Source organism: Xiphophorus hellerii, chromosome 13 (genome assembly GCF_003331165.1).
Source record: "Xiphophorus hellerii strain 12219 chromosome 13, Xiphophorus_hellerii-4.1, whole genome shotgun sequence".
In the NCBI taxonomy this organism is placed as follows: domain Eukaryota; kingdom Metazoa; phylum Chordata; class Actinopteri; order Cyprinodontiformes; family Poeciliidae; genus Xiphophorus; species Xiphophorus hellerii.
The window spans coordinates 17,762,834-17,776,248 of NC_045684.1; the positions used below are offsets into that span (position 1 = coordinate 17,762,834).

Below are 13,415 nucleotides of genomic sequence, written 5' to 3' on the forward strand. Positions count from 1 at the left end.
TACAATATTTTTGAAAACATTCCCCTGACATTTTAGTCTATAGCACCATGAACTTGTTGTACATTTGTCAGCTGAATAATTATGGTGTAAATCTTCCATTCCACCATACAGGCCCTCAGTGAGATCTGATTTGAGATCTGGTTGCCATGGATGCCATTACTCATTGTTTGAGATGTAGCCATCAGAAGATGGTCACACTGTGGTCAGAACAAGATCAACATTATACTCAAGTTAGCCAAAGCCATTTAAACACTGCTCAGCTGATATCACGATAAGACAGGATGGATCCATCCTTTCATGTGTTTTAAGTCAAATTCTAACCCAAACATCTGGATGCGGTAGCTGAAATGAAGACATGTCAGGGCAGGCAATGTTTTTCCAGTGTGTTATTGTACAACTTTGGTGAGCCTGTGTAAACTGTAGCCTCTGTGTTTTGTTTTTAGTGGATGAGAGTAACATCCTGTGTGGTCTGGCTCAAGTGCACCGCTATTTGGTGTTAGTCTGTCATTCTTTCTTTCTTTCAAAACAAGTTGTGTTTTGGGAGATGGCCTTCTGTATACTTACTGTTTTCCTTTTCAACTGAGACCTGACATCAACTAGGCATCTTGGTCCAAACAACAGATGCCCACTGGATGTTTTCTCTTTTTAGGACTACTCTTTATAAACCCTGGAGATGGTTGTGTGCGCATAGGAGTCTCAGCAGAATATCATTTCAATTTTGGTCTATTTTGTGTCAAATAATCCACTTCTGTTTTAATTTAGTTGTATCATTTACCAGCTGATACTCAGTAATGGCAGAATTTTACTTGTCTTGTCTTTTTAAAATCACCTGTTTTTTTTATGAGTTTATTATTTGTTCTGACAAATTTCTCTGGGCTTTTGGAATGAGAAAGGCCCACATTATGACACAACCTTCACCATGCTTATTAGTGGGTTGTTTTAAGGTTGCTTTTCCTCGTATTCCTCAGTCAGCATTAGTTTTATCTAATGCTGAGACCAATCAGAAGTTACATTATCACCTTCTCATTTGTCATCAAGACAACCCAACACCAACGTTAGATTAACATCCTAATTGACAACTTCAAAGTTTCCTCAGCAGTCTTTTCTGGCACCATGATCTTTGATGTCACAGCACTTCTTAAATCTTATTGGACAATGAGAATCACTATCATTGGATAATATTGGAATAGCTGTATTGACATCCCTATATCCGCACTCTGCGCATTAAATATATATATATATATATATTTTAAGAGTTTGCATACGCACTGGCTATCCCAGCGAGTATAACTCCCTCGCTTATGCTTCTGCTGGAAATTGTTGCGGAGTGTATTTTGAGGGAATTCAGAAAGAAGGAGCTGGAGTGAAACTGGATAGTTCGAAGAAGCGTCGGGGAGGGAGAGAGAGGCTGTGTGTCTGTGCGAGTGCGCACCTTTGGATAGGCTGTAACAGAAGAACTCAGGCAGACACAGGAGCAGGGACCGTGAGAGGACAGGAGAGACGACACAAAGGGGTTTGGACAGACTTAACGCCAGAAACAATATACAGCAAATACCGCCAATGTGCAAAAGAGATGAGCGGCGACTTTTATTCACATCTTTCAGACGGTAGGTCCTTTTTACACCATATATATATATATATAATAGATGATTTATTTCAGCATTTCAACAAGGTTGCGTTTGTTCGCATTTAACTGGGAATTCATTGTAAAGCAGAAATGTCTGATGACATCATTTCTAAACTACTATTGTTTCCCCATTTTTTTATTTACTTACTTCAACTTTGGTGGTCTGTAGCCGAATAAATGTGGAAATTATAGTAAGTCTAGTTTCTGGTTTCATATTTATATTAGCATGATATGTATTTGTTCCCCTCAAGTTCAGCTATCTCTATCCGGATGCGTGCGCTCTTGAATTAGTGGATGGATGGAGATGGCAGCTGTCACCAGACGCTGGCCAGCTATTAAATCATCGGAACATATAGTGCTTACAGAAACCGATGGAGTAAGGTAGTGTGAAGGATTGCTCTTCACTTTGTCGGCCAGTAAATCCTCTTTATCAGGCAATGTCAGCGCTCACAAATGATTGAAATAGAGCGTAGCTCGCGGATGAAGGGATTCGCCCTCACTGCAGGTTTAAATTGACTCTAAAGGAGGGTCAGACTGGGGGAGGGAAACACACACGCACACACACAGACCCAGGCAGGAAGGCTGGAAATGATGTTCAGAGCGTGACCACATCCCCAGTCGGTGTAGTGTGAAGCGCCTCTAGAAGGAAATCGCTCCAGGACTTGAGACGGAAAGTAGTTTTCTTTCCTCTAAGTGACACGGACGTGTCGTTAACGCACCCAGTGTCTTTTAAAAGAAACAACAAAGTTCAACAAACCACAAAGTTCAATTTGCTTTATTTTGATTATGCCATAGACAGAAACAAAGCAGTGTATACTTTTGAAGAATAAATAGAAATCTGAAATGTCTTGTCCATTTGCATTCCAGCCCCTAAAACACTGAAAGCCATAGCATTAATCAAAGAAGCAGAACAGATCCATGCTACTCTGGAGGAGCTGCAAAGATTCGCATCTCAGGTGGGAGAATTTGTTGGCAGGACAATTCTTAGTTGTGTACACTCTACATTTGACCTTTATCTAAATAAGGAAAAATGGAAACATGTGAAAGAAGATGCTCTGGTAAGTGGAGACTTTGAACTTATTAGTCTACAATCAAAACTCTGTGAGTGCAATAAAGTTATCATTGCACATGACCCTTAATCCGTCATCTTGGGGTTGGTGGCAGTATAATCCAGTGGAGTTCTCTATAACAGGCACCTCGAATGTGGTCTGTGTTCATGAAAAACTGCAGGGAGCTAAATACAGGGCAATTCTGTTAGATGCTGCAAAGGACGTCAGACTGAGATGGAGGTCCACTAACCACAAATGACATTAAACATACAGCTGCATCCAGAGTTGAGTCATTTACATCAAAGCAAGCTAGAATGACCCAGTCAAAGTCCATACTTAAATCTAGTTGAGAATCCTTGGGAATTCTCTGCATAGACTTCTTCATCCAATCTACCTGAGATTGAGCTATTTTGCAAAGAATCATGAGTAAATCTCTAGCTGTGCAACACTTTAAATGCCATAATCAGTAGAGTCTGATTCCACATTGTCGCTTTTGCTTTCCACCTTTTTTCAGTTAATCATGTAATTTCAAATGATCGCTTTCATTTTTACATTGCATCTTTTTCAGTAAAGACCAGTTTATCATTTAACTTATGCCCATATTTTCCAATGTTACTACTACTCCTGTGTTTTTTTGTAGCTTTCATGACCCTTTCTCTCCCAGTGTGATATTTCATCCACAGATGTTCCATATCCACTTAACCTGCGATGCCTCTTCATTTTCCTGGTATTCCACTGTTTCTCTCTCTCTCTCTCTCTGGGTTGTTCTGTCACAGTGGGGCTCTCCTGTTTCAGTTTACACCTTATTGGTTTTATGCTCTCTACTCAGTACTGTGAGTCTCTTCTGCACCCTTTTCACTATTATCATCCAAGAAACTATTTCTACATGATCTTGCCTTCCTCCTCCCTCTATTTGGGTTCTTTAGCAGCCACAATACATGACACTTTGAGACATATGCCAAAAGACTTACAGCTGTAATTGCAGTGCAAGGTAGTTCTAAAATGTATTGATTGTAGGGCACTCAAATGCACCACTATTTGGTATTAGTCTGTCATATATGACATTGACAAAAATAAACAGAATTTTGTGGCTTTGTTCTCTGTGAAAAATGGCTCAACATCACACTTACCCTGAAATTATGATGAGCAGCATAACAGGTTGTCAGGTTGCCATGAAAGTTGGAGCACTTTGACTTTTTTAAAACCAGAAAAAACTGGACATCTTTGATGTGTGTATGTTTAAAATGGGTGAAAGGGGATTTTTAAAGTCCCTTGTGGATGATGGAGGCTGTACCCGTGACCGTGCTATTGACACACACACAGGGTCATAACCCGGATAAGGCAGGACTAAGAGGGCTCTTCTTTCACCAGCAGAAAGAGAAGAGGCACCCTCAAAAGTGTCGCGTCAGCATTTGCAGGGAAATGCCAGTCTCACTATTAGCTGCAGCAGCAGCAGCAGCCACAGAGTCAGCTGTCGCCTCTGAAACGCAACACCGCCTCCGATTGTGCTGAGAGAGCTCAGAAGAAAAGGCCCAGTGCTGCTCTGTGAGTGTGCCTAAATGCATGCATTCGTGTGGGTACACTCAGTGTCTTTGTGATGACTTTTCTCACTCAGCCAGTCATGCAGCTATTACAACCTGAGGGTCCCCTTCAGTCGGTTTTCTCCTGCATACTGATGCGAATCACAGTTATTCATCGTCTGAGGTCATTCCTCTGCAGAGCTATAACTTTCTGTATATTGCCTGGAACACTGGTGGGTTTGTTCAGTAATGAGTGTAATTATGCAGCTTGGTATACAAATTAACGACAGCTAATGTTCAGTGTTTTTCTTTTCCTTTTTTTTTTTGCTGTGTGCATATAATCAGATTTTTCTAGAAATCGACTTATTGAAGTGTTTCTCATTTTTTACTTAGTGCCTGAGAGCACAAGTTCTTCAGATGCAATCTACTTGGGATGTAATTATCACAGAGGAGAGGGACAAGGTCAATGCTTTACTTGATCGGGAATGATTCTTGTCTATGTGCAGCCTGGAAGTAGTCCATACTTTACTGATGATTATCCAACATTCAGATGTTACTTCCAGAGTATAATCTTTCACGTTCTGCCTGATTTCCACTGTAATCAATAGCCGGAGGCCTTTAAGTAGCTTTTTTCCAAAGCCAATCTTCAAGAAAAGTGTCATTTTATATTCAACATTTGAAGTGATTACCCCATGGAGATTAGTTGTGAAGAAGGTTGAGTCACTTTAAGTGTTACTGAAAGCTGCACATATAAAAACCTAAAAGATTTCATTTTTATGTCCAGTGGGTTTTTTTTTCTTTGTGAAAAAATGTGAACACTTCATAGGTTTTTCCAGTTGTTTGGCCTTGTAACATATTTCCCTTAAAGTATATTTTCCCACTGAACACCAACTTTGGGTACAAGAGGATGAGTGTTTCTGTCTTTCTGAACAAGGTATGTGTCTGTGTGTACATCACTCTTTGATCTGTGCACTGGCTGATGCATCAGTTTGCACGAGCTTGAGTTGCTGGTACAGAGTATGTTTTCCATTCAAAATATTAAGAAAAACAAAGGTGCTCTACAAAGAGTGGTTCCTCAAATAGGATAGTCCCAGCACAAATAACCTAACACAATGGTGAGGCATTCACAGGAGAGCCAAGAAAAGGGACAGAGGGGAGCAATTGTGGCACATAACTTTGCCTACGTCTTTCTAGATCCAGGTATAGTGTTTATTTAAATAGCTTGCACTATAATGGAGTAATTTTACATTTTTGATGGAGCTAAGGATCACGTGTTGAAAATACTGAATGACTGATGGAGGATTTTTGTCTTAAGGGTTGGTCCAGTTGGCTGAGTGAGGACAGGTTTGCTTGGAGATAGAGACAGGATGGCAGATCCTTCAGCCAGGCACAACTTTCTGCCAATAATATTAATTCCCTAGATAACATGTTGGATTTTTTTACAGCTGCAAGTACAAAAACAGCACGTAAACCAGCAATAATGGCCCTTCCCTTACCTTGTATCAACATCAGCACTGCCTGATTAGGACGCAAGTTGAAATGGTTAAAATCTACAATTTTATCCTTGTATTAAAATTCACTGTGAGTGATCAGATCATTCTTGGCTGCTTTACATGTAAAAAAATATATCTCAGTGAGCTGTCAGACGAGCAACAAACAGAACATCAAAATATCCAATGATGATTTGTAATCATTTAACCTACATTATTACTTAGACATAAACAAAAAGGAGACTAGATAACGTAGGACTTAACCGAGATCAACATCCATGCACAGTCATCAGAGTAGAGTAGCCAAAAATTGTACTCAAGTAAAAGCACTACTTCAACATATTTTTACTCAAATTAAAGTAAAAAGTAGGTATCCAAGAAATGACTGAAGTAAAACAGTAATCGGTACAAGACGACTCAAGTACTGCGTGACTAATCATAACATCCGACTTAATATTTTAAAGTGATACAATCAGATAGAAGAAAAAAATATAAAGTTGTGTGCAAATGTCATTCTTGTGAAGACTAAAATCGATCTTTTTAAGTGTAAAATTTATGAAAGTAATACTTACAGTAGATAATGCAGTTGAGTTGCAGCAGGGTAAAGAACGTGTAGTTGCGATATGTTGTATTTATTGTATCTTCTTGGTCTCTGAATGACACAACAGACTCAGCGGATAGAAAATAACATAAAAACAACAAAACTGGTGTACAAGAAAAAATGCTGGAAATAATGCACATCACAATTTTTACACTTTTATTTATAAGAGTAATAAAAAAATAAACAAAGCCATTAATCATTGTCCTTCCTCTTCTCAATTCTGCACTACTTTATGTTGGTCTATCACATAAAGTACAATCCCAATAAAATATACTAAGATTTGTGGCTGCACTGTGGAAATTCTGAAACATTCAAGCGGTGAAAGTACTTTTGAACCAGACTGTAAGATCAGGAGAAATCACCACTGCCTATAAAGATTAATGCTGTTATCTGTTGCAGATAACTGTCTGTTTACCATTTATCTTGCAGTTTGTATTTGTTTTCTTCTGTCTTTGCTCCACCAAGTTAATCCTGTTATTTTGTGAATGAACATGAATCTCGGACTAAACAGGAGCAAGACAGGGGCACAGGCGTTATGTAAATTTGGAAAATTGAGTTTGCTTCTCTCTCTTAGAATATTTCCTTATGTATGTTGGAATCATACTGTGCGGGCTGAATTTCCTCATCTGCATGCATGAATTCTGCCTCTGTATCTCATTGCAATCAGAGGAGCCAGGCCATTGTTACCACTGGCACAATGCACCATTGTCAGCTTCCTTTTGTGTGAATCTTTGAATAGAGTGGGATCTTCTATAAGGGGATGCACAATGCTCACAAAAGCTGCAGTTCACTGTCTGATCATTGTCCTTCTCACAGAGCAAAAGCTCTAGTTATTTTTAATCATAGTCAATCGTTTAATAATTGCTTTTTCCAGTGGGATTGAAAGGCACTGCCTCAGGAATGGAAGATTTGTTTTGTTATTGCAAAAATTCTGTTTTTGATGATTGTTCTGTAAAGTTTGATTGCAGAAATGTGAAATTTGATGTCCTTTAGATTTGAGCTATTGATCACCTCTATGTTTTCCGAGCCTCTTTCATTTTGTCTTACCATTGCAAATGCATCTAAAATCAAATTCAAAACAGTCTCACATACATCCACATGCCTCACAATCTAAGCTCTACATTTTTCTTCCAAATTATGTTCCCTCTCTTGCATTTTTGAGAAAATAATACGGGTTGCACGAATGGCATTTTGCCCTTGGTTCTCTAGTCTCGCTATTTTTTTTTTTGGACACTCTGTCCTTCATCTCCTTTTCGTCTGTCCTCTGAGTTCATGTCCCTGTGGTTTCAAATCTAGGTTGGAGCCATTTTCATGCACTGAACTAGGCGGGAGGAAAAATAGTCGTGTAATTGCTTCGCCGTACAGCGTCGTGAAATCAGAAGCCTGGTTTTAACCCGTCAGGCTGATGAGAGCGTCTTTGATAGGGCTGGAAGATGGGACAAAAAAGCACACCACAGCAGTAATTTCTGAAGAAATGTCAGGGGGGAAAACCGTTTTGGTCTTTTGACATTACCTTTGCCTATCTGCAAAAGGAATGTCATGCAGTCATGACATTTTTTGACCTTTGTTAATGATACACAAACTTAGAGTTCACTAAGCTTTGACCTTTTAATGACAGTTACATTACAAACTCCCCTAGAGATAGCAACAGACAATCACAGAGTAACAAGAGGCTTTGGGATGTTCTAGATGTTCACCTTCTAGTTATTTAATAGCTAGATCACACTATGTTAATGGTCTTAAATATCTCAGCCTCCTAATCTGATTGAAGTCCAGTCAGAAGGATGGTTTCTTTTGTTTCTTGCTAGACAAAGACAGAAGTTTAACAGATGTTCAACTTTTAATACCTAATGGTAATCTCAAGGTAAGGTTTGGGAGGAAAAGAAAGGTGAATAAAACCAAAGAATAAATTTGACTTTGCAGAACTGTAATTGGCAAGTGCCCACGGTAAATCAGGCATAACGTTTTACTTTCTCTGAACCAAAGAGATTCCAAGATATCTTTCTTTTCCTCTGTTTTAGCTGGAGAGAAGTTTTGTTTCAGCAGAGGATATATCTGGGAGAATGACTCTGGTCTGTGTCCCATTGGGAATGTCCAAATGCTTCGGATTCAGACCTGTTTAAAAACAAAAACAAACTCCAAATCACCAAAATAACAGTGTCTGATTTTTCAGGCTAACATTGTTGACTGCAGCTCTTTTAGGTTCTAAAAACAGTCAGATTTGGATGTGAAATAAAAAGTAGCTGTGATTAATTATAAGGTTTGTCAAGGATATTTTAAAGGGACCTGGTGAAAACCTGTGCAGTGAATTGAAAGTCAGGTCTTAGGTGTTCTGGGCACTACACTGACTTATCCATGAGACCAATGGATAGTGTATCCATTGGCTTGGCTTGCCCACATATCAAATTTTTACATTAGCCTTCAGTTTCTTTCCAATGCGTATTGCATACCTATCACGACAATTTAATCTTTTTTTCCAATGACATGCACCGATTCCACCGCAGGGCTTCTGAACAGACATATCTCTGTGGGCCTGAGTGACTGGTAGTTATTAACCTTCTAGTAAAGCAATTTAGGCCAGAGGAACGTTTTTCTCCAGCTGTCGAACGCAGTGAATATAAGATGTAGCCAGGAATGCCAGAACCCTCATTGTAAGGTGAAAAAAGGTTATTTTTATTCGCCAAGTGATAAATGTGGAGTCTGTGGAGGTGCAGTGCCCCATTTGGCCCTCTCTTCATTGCTTTCATTCACTCAACATTAGGATTTTCCTTATGTTCTAGCACTCTGTGTTCATTTCCTCCCCTTAGTGGATTGTCATTTCTTTCTCTTTCTGCACCTCCAAAATTTCCTCATCTTCTTCCCATGTCTCTCTAATACAGAATCCATTGTAACCGACTTTATCTGGCGTCCCTTCCAGCTCCCCTCCCCTCAAATTTGTTTCCTCTGTGACCCCCTGTTTTCCTCTTCACAGTGGATCGGCTGTCCAGGTCTGAAGGTGACTCGTTGGCTGGGCCAGAGGCTGCAACACAGGACATGGGTCCTGCCTCTTCCTACCACTCGTGTCTTGTGTTGCAGCCAGTGGAGCTGCCTGCTTTGACTGTCTGCCACTCTGTCTGCCCTACTGATGATGGATTGAGTCTCTGGAACATAGGAATCCTATCCAGTCACAGACTTTCTGACCAGAATCCTCATTTTACAGCTGTCCCTGTGTCAAATTACATTATACAAATATTTTTATTAATCAAAATCTGGCCTTCTCTAAAGAGGTAATAAAAGTATCATATGTTGGATTTTTGTTCATAAGAGTGCCCTAAAAGTACATTTGTTTTCATATATGAGGAATCTTCTAGTTTTTGGCCATTTAAATCAAACATGCTCCCTACAACTATTGGCATTACTGATAAAGAAATGAAATGAGTCGACATGTAGAACATTTTGTAATAAAATTAATGTTTCAATGAAAAATGTTTCCAACTTTTCATTATTTTAATTTGATTCATTTGAAATATGTCTTTTATTTTATTGCTGCTGTCCCTTTTGGTACTAGGCATAAAGATATAAGGTTATTAAAACAAAAACAAAAAAAGATCTTTTAATCATTTTGAAAAATCTTACTGTATCATGCTGTCTTGATGCTTTGGACTCTGTATTTTGGTTCTTAAATTCATTAATTTCTTTACTTTTTCGTTATTCAATAAAAGCATATTTTCACCATGAGACCACCTTTCTCTTCCTTACATTTGCGTCCTCAGCAACTAAACACGAAACATACATCAAAAGTCCTTCTCAGGAAATCTAGAAAATAAGTTTTCTTCAAGCCAGAATTAATTTCTTGCAACCCAAAGGGAAAATGGAAAGCATTTAATATGAAGGTCTTGTAAAACGTACACACTGCATTCCAAAGGCTATAGGGGAAGAAGTCACCTGTTGTAGACATATAGGACAATATTGCAATACAGGCCTCATTGATCACAACAACAAACTTTGCAGAAAGACAGTTTTTAAAAAGAAATCTTTTCTCCTGAGTAATATAAGGACAGACAAGGCAAAGTGAAAGAATCTGTTGCCATGTTCCTCATGCTTGGAGATAAATCCCTCTTTATGAGCATCTGTGGGTGGAAGAGATCACAAAGTTGTCGCGCATCAGGTGTTCCTGCTTTACCGGTTCAACTACACAGTAATAAAGGAGCGAGTGTGAGAGTGCACATAGCTTAGATTATGAAGCTGTCATCAGTGTGTGAATTGGTCACTAGAATCGAAGACACATCTGAGTGTGAAATTACCCTGCTTTCAGGCTCGCTCAATTTAAATTGTTTACAATGAGAATAAAAAAAGGAAGCTGAGCAAAGCCAGTATTGGGAGACTTGGAGCTCATGTCTCAGAAACACACTCTATTATTTACCAGTACATAAATCAAAAGTTAATAAGGTTTTGCCATAGACCTCCTGTTTTATCTTGAGGTAGATCTTAATCTAGATGAACAACATCTAAACTGACATTGTTATAATAATAATGTTTGTGGTTTGTTGTGCTAGCAGGGCTAACAGCAACCACCGGGGAATTTTCTTCACTTTTTCAGTTGTTTCTGCTGGTTTCACTGTTTACAACCCAGACACAAGTGGTTAGCACGATCCACCCACCAGCGTCACTAAAGCTCCCGTGGAGTGTAATGCCTGTAAGCAGAGACTTCCTGTGTAAACAGTAATGATTGTCTCAGCGTCTGGGACATGACAAGATGTTGTGATTACTCGCATCTTTTATACATGTCTTTGAATAAATATGACACAAGAAGAAAAAAAATGTGAGAAATATTATTTCATGTTTATGAAATAACTTTGTACCAGAACCCATCAAATGTTTCAAATGAGAGAACATTGATTTTATTTTACTACCATGAACTACTGTCTAAACTAATAATAAAAATAAACGTTTTAAAATAAACATTTTAAAACAGTTGGGAAAACTTTGCCTAATCTCATTGACATGGAATAATTTTATTTATGTTAGTCCATAATGCACTGTTGCGTTGAGTCCCAGATCCAAATAGCAGGTTCAATGTTCTAAACATACTTTTCGTGAAAAATGTATATATTTTTTCATAAGTGTGAATGAGAGTTTACTAGCAATGCAGTGGAAATGTTACCGCCGCAGTAGAGCTTCAGGTATGTTTTCAGAAATCCCGATTGATTGGAAGCATGGATCTTTAGATTTGGAAAGATGGTATAGATTTGCAGTTTTACTGTTGTTTTTAAAAATGTATGGCTCAAGGGGGGCTTCTACTTCACAATTACACACTTTGTGTTGGTACATCGCATACATTTCCAATGAGAAGCCATAAATGTTAAAAATTTGAGGTTTTGACCTGACTATATTGTCAAGATGTCAGTATATTGAGGTGTTGTGTGTTTTATTTTTGTTTCATATGAGTTTCCTGTCAAATGTCAGGTTTTATTTTGATCTAGGTTGTTCTCCAGTTCTCTCTCTCTGTTAATTTAGCCCTTGCGTGTCACCCGTGTCTGTGGATTAGTTATTCTCCTCACTTGTTCCCCGTAGTATTTAAGTTTGAGTTGTGTCCTTGTCTGGGCGGGATTCTTGTCTGGGTACTTTGTATGTCAGCGTCTCTCCAAGTGTAACCTCCCCGTGTCCTGAGTTAAGAAAATAAAAGCAAGACGCCACAAGATGTTACCTTCTGGTTCGTCCTCACCTTTAAAGACTCCTTTCTTGACAAATATGTTAAAGAAAAACATTTGAAAGGGTTGGATTATGTGCACAAAACATGTCTGCATTTTGCAACTGTGTCAAGTAAAGCAATTACTTTTAGCTAAGAGTAGGGAAAGCAGCAGGCAGACTGAGGGAGTGTATGCCAAGGGAGGGACTTGCCAGAGGTGTCACTTTGTGCTATTTTGGATATTTCCGCAGCATATGTCAAAACACTGATGCTTGTTTGATGATGACACAAGGAGAAATATACTCAGTTTTGTGCTCTGAGAAATAGAAAACAGCCTGAACCTGAGGGTTGAAGTAAGGAAAAGATTTTCTTTCAGCTTGTGACCAGATCATATGATAATATTCCGCAGTGGCTCAAACTTTAGACCGAAAACTGTCACTGTGGACTGGATAATAATCGGCTGGATGCGCAAAATCGATTTCAGCATTTTAAATGTACTCAGAGATGAAAGAGTGGAGAGGTAGGTCCCATAAAGTCAAACTTGCTCATTGTGATGAAGGATCGCCAATACACATCAGACTCACTTTGAGAATAGAGTACGCAGGTGGGAAAGCAATCAATTCCTTACTCCTGTTCCAGGAGCTGTAGATCTATTCTCACACCCAAGGTCATAATGGGATTTTAGTTGCAAGGGGTCGCTTGACCGCAGGGGGAGCACATGGGAGACAGAAGAAGAAAGTTAAAGAGTGGGGAAAAGAGCACATTCTGCATTAACTATGCTCTACCTCTTGCATGACTTTGTAGAATTTGAATCACCTGGACTCCTTCCAAAGACCCTGAGCATATAGTAAGATACTCAATGTGCCAGGACTCACAGGAGGACTCATTTAGCAATGGTAAGTTCTTGAGAAACCCAAAAGACAGGAAAGAAGAGGGTTTAAGTGAAGCCTTGAAAGATTAAGATAGATATGCAGCAGCAAACTAAAGTGAGAGAAGAAGAATTGTACATTACACTGAAGGAGGGAAGTTAAGGCGTGAAAGAGTCTCCTCTTTCTCCCTGAAGGAGGAGAAAAGAGTGTTGGGGGATGATTTATTAAAACTAGGAGAGGCAGCATCTCGGTGACAGCTGACAATTTTGACAAATTTTCCGGCGCTGTGAGTGGCGCTGGCACTGCCTTCAATAACATAGAAAGCTGAGACTGAGTGCTTAGCAGAAATGTTCAGAACAGGGTTTAGTCATTTGAATGTGAAGGTCTCTTAGGTCGCACTTACCCTGAAAACACAAACCCTCTCCTTAATCATCCCGTTGGAATTGCTCCATTTTAGTACACAAAAGAGAAGCAAGGTTTCAATCAAGTGGCATTGTTTCTAGTCTTGGTAGCCCTGTGATTATGCACGTTTGCCAGCTTATTCAACTGCTGCGCAGCGAAGGCGCACAATGCGAGAAAGATACTCTACCA

General features: G+C 39.2%; 1 long non-coding RNA gene across 1 annotated transcript; it reads left to right on the plus strand.

Annotated features, from left to right (window-relative positions):
- Positions 1-1,273: 1,273 nt before the first annotated feature.
- Positions 1,274-10,004, plus strand: LOC116730643 (uncharacterized). Its single transcript, XR_004341381.1, has 2 exons — positions 1,274-1,607; positions 9,259-10,004. It is a non-coding gene; the product is annotated as an uncharacterized LOC116730643 (long non-coding RNA).
- Positions 10,005-13,415: the final 3,411 nt, after the last annotated feature.